The sequence below is a fragment of the Chiloscyllium plagiosum genome, unplaced genomic scaffold, assembly GCF_037043375.1.
Source record: "Chiloscyllium plagiosum isolate Xiang-an unplaced genomic scaffold, Cpla_swu_hap1 HiC_scaffold_17, whole genome shotgun sequence".
NCBI classification, from domain to species: domain Eukaryota; kingdom Metazoa; phylum Chordata; class Chondrichthyes; order Orectolobiformes; family Hemiscylliidae; genus Chiloscyllium; species Chiloscyllium plagiosum.
This window is the reverse complement of record NW_028270155.1, coordinates 45,950,330-45,964,521: the sequence shown is the minus strand read 5'-3', so window position 1 is coordinate 45,964,521 and position 14,192 is coordinate 45,950,330.

Here is a 14,192-nt window from a genome sequence, read left to right as displayed (position 1 = left end):
GTCTTATGATCTTATGATTGCTTTGGAACCAGAATTATGCAATTGGAATTGTATTATGCTATATCATACACCATTCTTTGTAGATAACGTATTCATAATCAAAAGATAAATCTGAGACAAAACACTAGGGGCTGCAGTTTACATTTTGTTTAGTTATGCAAGTTGCAACGAGCTTTTGGAGGTTTTTTTACTGTGAGGCTGAGCAAGGTTTCTCACAATACCTTATCAATCTGCCTCATTAACTACTTGGCCAGCCGTTATGGTTTCCTCACATCTGATTCTAGCTAAATCTTACCATGTGACTTTACTAGACAAACTCATCACTCAGCAGAAATCTGCCACACGGTAAGAATTCCTGGTGTCCGTGCCATACTAAAGGGTCACTGTGCACCCAGATGAACACTGGCATTCTGAAGCTATCTGCTCAGTGACAAACACTGTGTGAAGGTGTCAAAGATGGTATCAGGATCCTCTAACCATACCAGGTATGGGTATGCACTGCCCCAATTCCCTTGAGGTTAGTGTATTACTGACCGTGGAAGACAGCACTCCTGCATGACCCCATTCCCATCATGTTTTATCATACTGCCCTTCCCTTACAAATAGATTCTTTCCCCTTTACAATTTTAATTACCTCTCTCCCCAGCCTGCAGTCCCCCAGTCCTGAGGAAAGTTCCTGAGTTTCCTTCCCACCTCAGTAGCCCTACTTGTCCTCAACTCCCCAACACACATTTCCCTTAATTTCTTTGGATCAATCCGACAGACTGACAGTAGTCCGCCCCCATGAGCATCCTAACCAGACACCCCAGACAAGAAGTGCTCAAACCCCTGACTGATGCCTGTACATCTCCCTGAGGTCATCAGGTCTATCCCCTCGACTGGCTGCTATGGAGCCATAGGACCATCTGTGAGCCATACCTCAGACTGCAGAGATATCCCCACACACCCACCCGTTAGTCTCAGAACACCCTTACAGGATGTATGTTCGTGGCAAATCTGCTGGACCTGTACCAGAGACTGTCCGTAATTTACTGTGCCAGGTACTGACTGATGGTGCTTCCATGGGCTTTGTAGAGATCTACTCCTCTAAGACTTTGAGGCATGACTGCTTGCTGCACAGTAGTGTATCTGCCACATAAGCTGCTGGACAATGGTGAGATTGATAGAGCACACTGCTATACAGCAGAATGTATGTCCCCTTGACTGAGGGTGCTGACTGCAAGGCAAGGCTGCTGCAGACACACAGATAGCAAGCAAGCAACCCTGAGATACAGCCTCGTCCAGGCTAGGGGCCTGAATGTTGGATAAAGCCAAAGATATGAGAATCGATATAAGATTTTACAGTGGACTGGACCAAGTTAACTGTAAGCCAGACAAAAGACATTGTAGATAGTGGTTTCTAAGGTAAATAGGTTACCACACCCAACTTCCAGCTGCAGTTAGAAAGAATGAACAGAATGACATTCCAGCTAAAGCGAAGGCCAAGCAGGGGGCCAAGTTACAGTTGAGGCCATAAAATAGAGAAGAAATTGCAGACACCAAAGAAATTCGACAATTGCTAGCTAGATGTGGTAAAACCATTTGGAATGGGGCAAGTTTTACAAGCAATTCCAACTAAGGAAATCAGAATGCCAACTTGGCAGGTCTGAACTGTATAAAAGCAGCCCAGGAAACTCCTGATTTTAACAGTAACTCTGAGACCAACAACTGCAAAGAGGTATCCTACATCAAAGGACATGTGGTGAAGACTCTCCCTGATAATAGCATTTGGGGTTGGTTACAGAAGTCAAGTAGTAGCGGCCAGTGGTTAAGATATCTCTAGTAGTTAAAGCCATGTATCTTTTACTTAAGTATTTAGTGTCTTTGCTGTATCATTGTCAATTTATATACTGTTGTCTCACAGAAATGAGCAACAGTCCATGTGTGCAATATTCCTGCAGCTAGTTTGGCAGTGCACCCTGCTATGCAGGTTCATCCTTCCTAAACAGTCTGGATCAGATAGATGCCAAGATGCCACGAGAGGTTGGCAAATGTTGGACACCAATGTCCATGGATGAAGGGTGCATATGGCTGGTGCCCATGATCATGCCCTGACCTGTGGTATTGAGCAATGTGGAGGCTCTTTGGAACTCATAGGAGCTGAGATTGCTAGGTATCCGCTCTGACTTCCATTTCAAGAATTCTCAATGTCTCGTATATCAAAGCTGATTATGTGTTAATGATGTGGCATTAATAAGGCACTTCCCCATCAATAATCTCCATTAATTGGCAATGCCCAGCTGCCCAGCAATCAACTCACCTCGCCACTTGGCAAATTCATTAAAAATGCAGCAAGTTGCTCTCAATAGTCTTGCAAACCTCTGACATGATTCTGCCTCACATCTTGTGATGCCAACCTATAAGACTTCACACCTTATTTCTACCTTTTACATAATAATGGAAGGAAGGAATTTACTTTAGTGAGATTCAATATTCTGTAAGTAGAGCAATTACTAAATTTGGAAACTGGCTTTCAAACTATTTTTAACTGCCACATAATAAACCTTTTATACATGACATGATCTATCAGATCAATTCATCCTTACAGTATGACTGGAACAAATCTGTATGAAATGACCTTTGCAATGCCTATAGGAGTCACAATCTTTTAGACCAATAGAGCTGAGCTTTTCTGGAGGCATGTTGGTTTTCTGCTGGAGGAGCAAGACACGGGCACAGTATACTTGCAGAGCAATTAATCTCCAATGGTCTTCCTTGTGCTGTTTCTAGACATGTTACTATTTGAGTCAAGATTAGAGTGGTGCTGGATAAGCACAGCAGGTCAGGCAGCATCCGAGGAGCAGGAAAATAGACGTTTCGGGCAAAAGCCTGACATTCACATGCAATATTCATGTGTGGCACAATTGCTCAGTGGTTCGTATTCAACTCCACCCTCAGGTGACCACATGAAATTTGCACGTACTCTCCATGTATGCGTGGAGAGCCTTGTGCAGTGAAAAGTTAGGTGGAATGGCCATGCTAAATTGTCCATAATGTCCAGACACGTGCAGGTGAGGTGAATTGGCCTTGGGAAATGCATGGTTACAGGGGTAGGGTGTGGAGGTGGTGGGGATCTGGGTTCGATGCTCTTTGATGGTTGCTGTGGACTCATTGGGCCAAATGCCTGCTTTCACACTGTAGAGATTCTATGACTCCCTGATTGAGTAACATTGAAGATGCTTAATTACAGTTCCAAACACGATATGGTACCAATGACACTAGTGACGTTAAAACAGATTGCAACTGGAACGGATGACCTGAAATGTCAAGAATAGATGCAATTTGCTGCAGTTTGGATTTAAAAGTCCACAGTGGAGAGACCAACTAGAATGTTACTACTTCCATCAATAATTTGCATTTATCAAGCATTTTTAATATAGCAAAATGTTCCACGACTCTTCACAGGAACATCATCAGATACAAACATTAACTCTTAGCTGAGGAAGGAGTTATTAAGACAATTCACAATAAAGGAGAAAATGTGAACTGCAGATGTTTTATGCTCACAAAAAGGGTAGATTTAAAGGAACATCTTAAAGAAGAAGAAAGAGGCAGAACGATATAAAAGGGAGTTCCAGGAACTAGACGGATGAAGGTATAGTGGTCAGGGTGGGCCCAACAGACTGAAGGATTCACAAGAGCCTAAACCTAGAAGAAGACAGATCTTTTGGTGGCATGTATGGCTGGAAGAGGTTATAGAGGGAGGGTATGCCATGGATGGATTTGAACACTGATGAGAACTATAAACTCAGGGCATTGATGCACTGGGAGCCTGTTGATCAATAAGCACAGAGCTCATGGGTGAATTGGACTTAGCACAGGTTGTGATGTTGACAGCAATATTTTGAATGAATTGAAGTTGACTGATCCTGAAAGATTGGAGGCTAGCCAGGAGAGCTCAGTTATGTCTGGAAGTAATAAAAGCATTGAGCAGTGTTTTATTAATGGTTAGGAGGGCAAAGGATCTAAATGAAAAATCTGACAAAATAAAGAAATAATCAGATGCTCCTTCTAGGATGATGACTTCAATATTTTTATCACTGGTCAATTTTACAGGTTGTCCTCTGTACATTCAAAATGCTGCGATGTTATCACATAAACATAACAACACAGCAACAGGCTTCTGTGTGATTTGAAATTCAGGAAGATTGACTTTTTGACATAACCAGTTCAAGACCAATGAACTCTGTTTCCTTTTGAGGCATAAATACATCCTTAGAGTATAATTTTAAGCAGTTAACATTTCTTTTGAAGCTTTTGGTACCTCTTTCTCCCAGAATTTCTTGGCAGCAGAGGTTAAACTTCAATGTCTTACTTTCTCAGGAACTATTCATTTCACCTCCATTTTGATCCTATTTTTCTTTCCTTGGGCTTTCTATCTTCATCATTTCGTGTTGAAATATGTCTGCATACAGAAGTAGCCACTTGTATACATTCACATTGTTTATTTTCAAATCAATTATATCACAATTTGCATAATAATGATTAATTAGTTGCTGTGAATAATTTATCCTTTATGGAAAAAACAACTTTACCAGGATGTGCCAAAAATCACATTTTATTCTATTTTATTAGCCAATTGATCTGAGAAAGCAAACATCAGGAAGATGTGCTACAAGTTAAACACTCTGGTGATGTCTTCATTCAATAGTAAAAACATTTTTAAAATCCCAAGGGGTCTTGACAAAGTAGATGTGAAGAGGATGTTTTCTGTTATGCAAAATTTAAGAATTAAAGGTCATTGTTTCAAAATCAGGGATTACCCAATAAAAACTGAGATTAGACAAATAGTTTTCTCTCAGATAGTCATGAGTTTAGGATTTCTCTTCCTGAAAAGTTGGGAGAAATAAAGTGACTCAATACTTTTTAAGGCAGAAGCAGATAGATTCTTGTTAAATGACATTGAAAGCTTGTCAGAAATATAAGGGAATGTGGATTGGAGAATTTTCTTTTATTTCAAAACTATATATCTTCACATACATACATAGTCAAAAAGCAGTTCGGTTCTGTACAGCAGCGTTAAGAAGAAACAAACAAACATTGGAGTTTGTCTCTATCCAACAAACAAACCAAAGGCATTTCTTACTTGTATAAGACTGAATTTACATATATTCGAGGTTACAATTTAATCAGTCATAACCATATTTAAAGCTAAACTGTCCCTGACTTGTGTGTTTGTCTGTTCATATATAATAACAACAAATTGAAAAGATTGACTGTGTGAAAATACAAATATTTTGCAGATAGTAAATGCATTTATTAATGGATTAGCCATCAATAAAGAACATCATAGATTTAGAACAATTTCTCAATATTTTCAATAAGTTTCTCTCTAATAATGGTGTAATTTTATTTATTTATTAACTCTGCAAGCAGTAAGAATACAAGTATTAGTTAACTTCCAGCCATCTGGGTATTGCAGTATATAATTTATAGTTTAAGCCTTAAAGTAACATTTCTCACAATAGATACTGTTATCATAAAGTAACTATCCTATCAGATATTCCGTGGAACCATATCCAGTTAAGTACTACAAGTTAAGCAAGTTATACATAAATATATATGAGTATAAAAATCTCCTGGTACATTGCTTTATAAGTTCTTGCATAATAATAAATAAAGTCAGAGCATGACTTATATACTTAATGGTTATCAAACAAAGAGACTTTGGAGTGCAGGTTCATAGTTTCTTGAAAGTGGAGTCACAGAATAGTGAAGAAAGCAATTGGTATATTTGCCTTTACTGGTCAGTGCATTGAGTGTAGGGGTTGGGAGATCATGTTGCAGCTGTACAGGACATTGGTTAGGCCAATTTTGGAATACTGCGTTCAATTCCGGTCTCCCTGCTATAAGAAAGATGTGAAACTTGAAAGGGTTCAGAAAAGATTGACAAGGATGTTGTGAGAATTGACGGGTTTGAGTTATAGGGAGAGGCTCAATTGGCTGGGTCTATTTTCCTTGGAGTGCTGGAGTGTGCAGGGTGACCTTATAGAGGTTTATAAAATCATGAGGGGCATGGATAGGATGAATAGTTAAGGTCTTTTTCCCAGGTTAGGGGAGCCCAAAACCAGAGGGCATAGGTTTAAAGTGAGAGGGGAAGGATTTGAAAGGGGACCTAAGGGGCAACGTTTTCACACAGATGATAGTTCATGTATGGAATGATCTGCCAGAGGAAGTGGTGGAGGCTGAGACAATTACAGCATTTAAAAGCATCTGGATGAATATAGAGAAGGGTTTAGAGAGATATGGGCCAAATGAGATTAGATTAATTTAGTTTTATCAGATCGGCATGGATAAGTTGGAGCAAAAGATCTGTTTCCATGATGTTTCCATGACTCTATGTCTCAATAGCTTGCTAAGATCAAAACACTTGCTTGCTTAGCTTCTAAGAGCTTTGAAAAAAAATGAACATAATATTTCGACTTGGGTGAAGTTCGTAGCTGGAGTAATTTTGCAATTCATTTGTAGAAACAATACAATTCATAGTCAACTTAGCCAAGGGTTGTTTGTGTGGCTTCATATTTAATAATTACTTTAAGACTAAACTGAATGGACCAGGTTTTTGGTAACAAGGTGAGACAATCAAATCTGGAAATGTCATGATTTAACAGACTATTATTAATAGAAATGCGTCTCACATCCACTATTTTATTTCTGGAGAAGTGAGGATGGCATTACATTTGGACCACAAAATGCCTGAAGTAGTTCAGAGATAGCCAAAGAGACTGCCAGATGTTGAAGCAGACTGGTTCAAAGGTCAAAAGCTTGGTTTTCTGAGTGTTCATCCCATTTGGATTAAAGACTGTAATGTCCTCTCCTTCACCACTCCCATGCCCCAAGCAATATTTATGCTCATATATCCCTTCTATGTCCCTTTGCGTTCTCCATGCCTTAACATGAATACTTGGCTGAGTTCCAAGCCTTACTAATGAGATCATCCCTGCACTGGCAAAACTGCAAAACTGCAAAACAAATACCTGTCATAAAATAGATAAGAAACACTAGTCAAAGTAATAAACAGATTGAACTTATATGATACTATTCATGACTTCAGGACAATCCAAAGTGTTTTTAATGAATGAGCATTTTTTGAAGTATCAATTCTATAAATTAGGAGAGCAAAAGGGAGCATGAAATGATAATAGCAGTTAAAATTAAGGAAAATCCTATGTTACGTTATGAATACATTAAAAGTAGGGAAAAAGTAGGGCCCATTAAGGACAACAGTGGTAATTAGTGCTTGGAGCCAGAGGATATAGGTAAGGTTCTAAATGAATATTCATTAGTGAGAGGGATGATGTTGGTATAGAAAACAGGAAGAAGGACTGTGATATGCTGAAAGAATATAGTATAGACAGGGAGGAGGTTCTGTGTGGTCTGACAGACTTAAAAGTAGATAATCTCTCGGGCCAGATGAAATGTATCTCAGGCTGTTGAGTGAGACAAAGGAGGAAATAGCAGGGGCACTAGCAGTAACTTTCAAGTCCTCTCTGGCCACAGGAGAAATGCCAGAAGACTGGAGAACAGCCAGTGTGGCACTGTTATTCAAGAAGGGAGCAAGGGATAAACTAGTAAATGGGATGGAAATGTGTTGCTGGAGAAGCGCAGCAGGTCAGGCAGCATCTAGGGAACAGGAGAATCGACGTTTCGGGCATTAGCCCTTCTTCAGGAATGAGGAAAGTTTGTCCAGCAGACTAAGATAAAAGATAGGGAGGAGGGACTTGGGGGAGGGGCGTCGGAAATGTGATAGGTGGAAAAAGGTCAAGGTGAGGGTGATAGAACAGATTGGGGTGGGGGCGGAGAGGTCGGGAAGAAGATTGCAGGTTAGGGAGGCGGTGCTGAATTTGATGGATTTGACTGAGACAGGCTGGGGGGAGGGGAAATGAGGAAACTGGTGAAATCCGAGTTCATCCCTTGTGGTTGGAGGGTTCCTAGCCGGAAGATGAGGCGTTCTTCCTCCAACCGTCGTTTCGCTGTGGTCTGACGATGGAGGAGTCCAAAGACCTGCATATCCTTGGTGGAGTGGGAGGGGGAATTGAAATGTTGAGCTACAGGGTGGTTGGGTTGGTTGGTCCGGGTGTCCCAGAGGTGTTCTCTGAAACGCTCCGCAAGTAGGCGGCCTGTCTCCCCAATATAGAGGAGGCCACATCGGGTACAAAGGATGCAATAGATGATATGTGTGGAGGTACAGGTGAATCTGTGGCGGATATGGAAGTTTCCTTTGGGGCCTTGGAGGGAGGTGAAAGGGGAGGTGTGGGCGCAAGTCTTGCACCTCCTGCGGTTGCAGGGGAAGGTGCCGGGAGTGGAGGTTGGGTTGGTGGGGGGTGTGGATCTGACGAGGGAGTCACGGAGGGAGTGGTCTTTACGGAATGCTGATAGGGGAGGGGAGGGAAATATATCCTTGGTGGTGGGGTCCGTTTGGAGGTGGCGGAAATGACGGCGGATGATGCGCTGTACATGGAGGTTAGTGGGGTGGTAGGTGAGGACCAGTGGGGTTCTGTCCTGGTGGCGGTTGGAGGGGCGGGGTTCAAGGGCGGAGGATCGGGAAGTGGAAGAGATGCGGTGGAGGGCATCGTCGATCACGTCGGGGGGGAAATTGCGGTCCTTGAAGAAGGAGGCCATCTGGGATGGAAATAGAAAGGTCGAGGAAGGGGAGGGAGGAATCTGAGACTGGCCCCACCCCCAACTACACTGGCCCCACCCCCCACCTTTTCCTCTGCTACATCGATGACTGTATCGGCGCCGCCTCGTGCTCCCACGAGGAGGTGGAACAGTTCATCCACTTCACCAACACCTTCCACCCCGACCTCAAATTCACCTGGACAGTCTCAGATTCCTCCCTCCCCTTCCTCGACCTTTCTATTTCCATCTCAGGCGACCGGATCAACACGGACATCTACTACAAACCGACCGACTCCCACAGCTACCTGGACTACACCTCCTCCCATCCTGCCCCCTGCAAAAACGCCATCCCATTCTCCCAATTCCTTCGACTCCGCCGCATCTGCTCCCAGGAGGACCAGTTCCAAAAACGCACATCCCAGATGGCCTCCTTCTTCAAGGACCGCAATTTCCCCCCCGACGTGATCGACGATGCCCTCCACCGCATCTCTTCCACTTCCCGATCCTCCGCCCTTGAACCCCGCCCCTCCAACCGCCACCAGGACAGAACCCCACTGGTCCTCACCTACCACCCCACTAACCTCCATGTACAGCGCATCATCCGCCGTCATTTCCGCCACCTCCAAACGGACCCCACCACCAAGGATATATTTCCCTCCCCTCCCCTATCAGCATTCCGTAAAGACCACTCCCTCCGTGACTCCCTCGTCAGATCCACACCCCCCACCAACCCAACCTCCACTCCCGGCACCTTCCCCTGCAACCGCAGGAGGTGCAAGACTTGCGCCCACACCTCCCCTCTCACCTCCCTCCAAGGCCCCAAAGGAAACTTCCATATCCGCCACAGATTCACCTGTACCTCCACACATATCATCTATTGCATCCTCTGTACCCGATGTGGCCTCCTCTATATTGGGGAGACAGGCCGCCTACTTGCGGAGCGTTTCAGAGAACACCTCTGGGACACCCGGACCAACCAACCCAACCACCCTGTAGCTCAACATTTCAATTCCCCCTCCCACTCCACCAAGGATATGCAGGTCTTTGGACTCCTCCATCGTCAGACCACAGCGAAACGACGGTTGGAGGAAGAACGCCTCATCTTCCGGCTAGGAACCCTCCAACCACAAGGGATGAACTCGGATTTCACCAGTTTCCTCATTTCCCCTCCCCCCAGCCTGTCTCAGTCAAATCCATCAAATTCAGCACCGCCTCCCTAACCTGCAATCTTCTTCCCGACCTCTCCGCCCCCACCCCAATCTGTCCTATCACCCTCATCTTGACCTTTTTCCACCTATCACATTTCCGACGCCCCTCCCCCAAGTCCCTCCTCCCTATCTTTTATCTTAGCCTGCTGGACAAACTTTCCTCATTCCTGAAGAAGGGCTAATGCCCGAAACGTCGATTCTCCTGTTCCCTAGATGCTGCCTGACCTGCTGCGCTTCTCCAGCAACACATTTCCATCTCTGATCTCCAGCATCTGCAGACCTCATTTTCTCTTCATAAACTAGTAAATGCCCAGACAGTCAATTTAACCTCAGTGGTGGGGAAACAATTGGAAGCAATTCTGAGGGACAGAATTAATCTACACTTGGACAGCCAGCATGGTTTAGTTAAGGACAGTCTTGGTTGACTAACTTGAGTAAATCTTTTGAGGAAGCAACCAGGTATAGATGAAGGCAAGCATTTGATGTAGTCTACTTGGACTTCAGCACAGCTTTAGATAAGGTCCCACATGGGAAATGATAGTAAAGATAACAGCCATTCAATCAAAGGAAATTTGGCAAATTGGATCCAGAATTGGCGGATGGACAGGAAGCAGTGGGTAACGGTCATGGGGTGTTTTTGTGACTGGAAGCCTGTATCCAGTGGGGTTTCTCAGAGATCAGTCTTGGGGCACTTACTGTTTGTGGTATATAAATGTTTTACTCTTACACGTAGAAGGATTGACCACTAAGTTTGTGATTGATACGAAAATTGGTCGGGTGACAAACAGTGAGGAGGTAACCTTAGATTACAAGAGGATACTGATGGGCTGGTCTGATCAGCTGATCAGTGGCAAATGGAATTCAATCCAGGTATGTGTGAGGTGATGCACTTGGGCAGGACAACAACACAAGCGAATACATGATGAACAGTAGGACCATGAGAAATACTAAGGATTAGAGGGACTTTAGTATGCATGTCCACCGGTCCATAGAAGTAGCAGGAAAGGTGGATAATGTGCTTAAGAAGGCATATTGGATACTTGCCTGTATTAACCAAGGCATTAAGTTTAAAAGTGGGAAAATTATTACACTATCAAAGGTGCAAAGGAGATTTACCAGGACTTTGCCTGGACTGGAGAGTTATAATTTATGAAAGAGATTAGGCAGAATAGGGTTGTTTACCTTAGAGCAGTGGAGACTGAGGAGGAACATGATTGAGGTGTATAAAATTATGTGGGTCATGGACAAAGAAACTTCTCCCCTTGGTGGAAAGATGAATGACCGGTAGGCTTGGATTTAAGGTAAGGAACAGAAGCTTTAGAGAGGATGTGAGGACAATAATTTTCATCGAGAGGGTGATGGGAATCTGAAACTTACTGTTTGTAAGGGTGGTAAGAGGTAGAAATCCTTATAACTTTTACACTTGCGATACCAAGGCAGACAAGGCAATGGGCTAAGTGCTGGAAAATGAGGTTAGAATATTTAGGTGGTTGTTTTTCACCAACACAGACTCAATAGATTCAAGGGCCTTTTTCTGTGCTGTAGACTTCTATGACTCCATGACTCTATGACTGGTGTCAATATCACACAGACTTACAAACCTGAAACATTGGCCTGGATTTAGGACTTGGACATCTGTTTATATGGGAACCCAGAACTCACCCACAACCTGCTGGAATGCAGTCACTTAAACAGCTGTGACCATGTTCATTATACAGTGGACAGGCTCCTGCTGTTGTTGGCCCAATCAGAGGCCCACATTGATATCAGGCTGGCAGCCTCACTGAGAAAGGTGAGCACTCCGGAACAGGCAGCTAGTGCAGGTGTGCCTCAATAAATTAAACTGGCCCCAAGCCATTAGGATCATCAGTTTGAAGAGAAAATCCTCCACAGGCCTGTTCATGTTGGAGCTTCAACATCTCATCTTCACAACCTTATCCACATGGCATGGTGCCCTTGGCTCCAGTGATAAACTCCATCCTCCCATGTACCCACATCTTCCTCTCCTCCAGTTGTGCCCTAGCTTCTTCCTTCCCTCCTGTTATGTCCCCCACCCACCCCCTTCCAAGGAATTGATTAAAATGCCAATTTTCACTCTCTGGTCATTTCTTAGCAAGTGTTTCAGAATGATAGTTAAAGTTTTTGTTGTCTTGCTGGCAAAATAGAACCACTTCATGGCCCTGGGAATTTGTTAGCCACAGAGGCTTTCATGTGTTTTCATAAAGCCACTTCACCACAGTTCTGAAACCATGAAAGGAAACACCATAGTAATATTGCCAAGGCATAAATATTTTAATTCAATGCCGTATATATTTAGTTACATCTTGATTGGAATCTTTGACTTTCCTGTCAATAGAAAGGCTGCCAAAACATTAAGTCTTCGCTGACTTCTCCTCAAAAACCAAAAATCAAATAGTATCAACTCAAAAAAAATTTAACTTGCAAGCAGGTTATTCTGGTATTAAATTTCCTCAATAGCAATGAAGATAGTACTAATATCAATTATTTATTAATGATTTCAAGAGATTATCATTGAAATTACTATGGGATGAATGCATTCAATATGGTATCGTTCACTGTTCAAGAATAAATTAAATCGTGGAATATTTTTCACAAACACTGGAATCCAAAGGCACAGAAAAAAAACTCAATAGTTTCTGCACCAGCCTCTTTTTTTAATAGTGCCAATAAAGACAAAACTATATTTGTTTTAATAATACAATATAAAGCATAGCACTGCAGTCTGGGAAACAATCTGTGCATGTAGGTTTCAGAAAAAGAAAGAAAGCTATAAATCCTTTCCCTATATATCTGTTATTTTACTGAAAGTATTTGTATCCCTATTTATTTTCTGCTCGAAGCAAAATTTTCCAAGCTGCAGGATTCCATTGAACAAGTGGGAATGCTGTGCACCAAGAAAGTATGTTTCTTTCATGCCTCAGGCTTTAAATAAATAGGCCTCTGAAATGCCTCAGAATACAGATTGTCCCATTTAACCCTTGCATTTTTCATTATTCAGGCCTACAATTTATGCAATTTAGAGTAAAGATCTGCTTCTCAGGAACCTGATTCCCTTTACTATAACATTCTATATTCTACTTCTATGCATTAAGCATCACAGACACTCATTAGCTGAGATTTAAAGTTCCTGTGGATTCATATTCACCTGTTAACTGGAACAGAACATCAAAGGCATGAATTTGAAACAAAAAGAGCAATATGGATAAATCACTTGCAAGTACCTTATTTCAAATCATATTATAAGGTCTGCCACAGATTTAGAATGTAAATGGGACAGTCATATGATTTAGAATAATATGTTTTTTTGACAACAATTTGTTACAACCATATACTTATTCAACAAACCTAGTATAAGCTTATGCTAACAATCTTAACAATGAGAAACACTGGAGTATAAATAGCTCCATATCAAATTGAATTAATGTTGACATTCGGTGGCCTTTCAGTAGTAACATTTGTTTTCATCACTGCATTATATATTGTCAAAATGTGTATAGTAGTAAACTAGTCATCAGGGACACAGACAGCAAGTGCTCCTTCTCAAGCCTCAACGAGAGGAGGGTCAATTTAGTCCCACTATTCTTTTCTGCCACAGGAACAGCCAACCAGCTCTTTTGATACTGAAGAGTATGTTTACACACTCAGGAGATTCATGGCATGGGGAAAGAATGGGTCAGTTTATGTTTGCTTTTGAATCCCTGGTGGTAGAGGAGAATGTGCAGTTATGTCATGCTCTGTTATCCATGGAGATTACACTAACATGGGAAAGGGTGCACTTATTTCACGCTGACTTATTCAATCAGATGAGTAAGGTTTATTTGAGCCAAAGGAATGTGCTGATGTGATGTTCTAGAATGGGTACTGAACTGAAGGATATGCCATTTATTTGAAAGAATGGAGGGCTTCAAGGACTAAAGGCTATGGTTGCAAAACTTCATTGTGTTAAAAAGAGAAGAATAGTTCTGATAGTTGTTGTGGTTCTGTTCGCTGAGCTGGAAATTCTTTGTTGCAAACATTTTGTCCCCTGTCTAGGTGACATCCTCAGTGCTTGGGAGCCTCCTGTGAAGCGCTTCTGTGGTGTTTCCTCCGGCATTTATAGTGGCCTGTCCCTGCAGTTTCCGGTTGTCAGTTTCAGCTGTCCGCTGTAGTGGCCGGTATATTGGGTCCAGGTCGATGTGTTTGTTGATGGAGTTTGTGGATGAGTGCCATGCTTCTAGGAATTCCCTGGCTATTCTTTGTTTGGCTTGCCCTATAATGGTTGTGTTGTCCCAGTCAAATTCATGTTGCTTGTCTGCGTGTGTG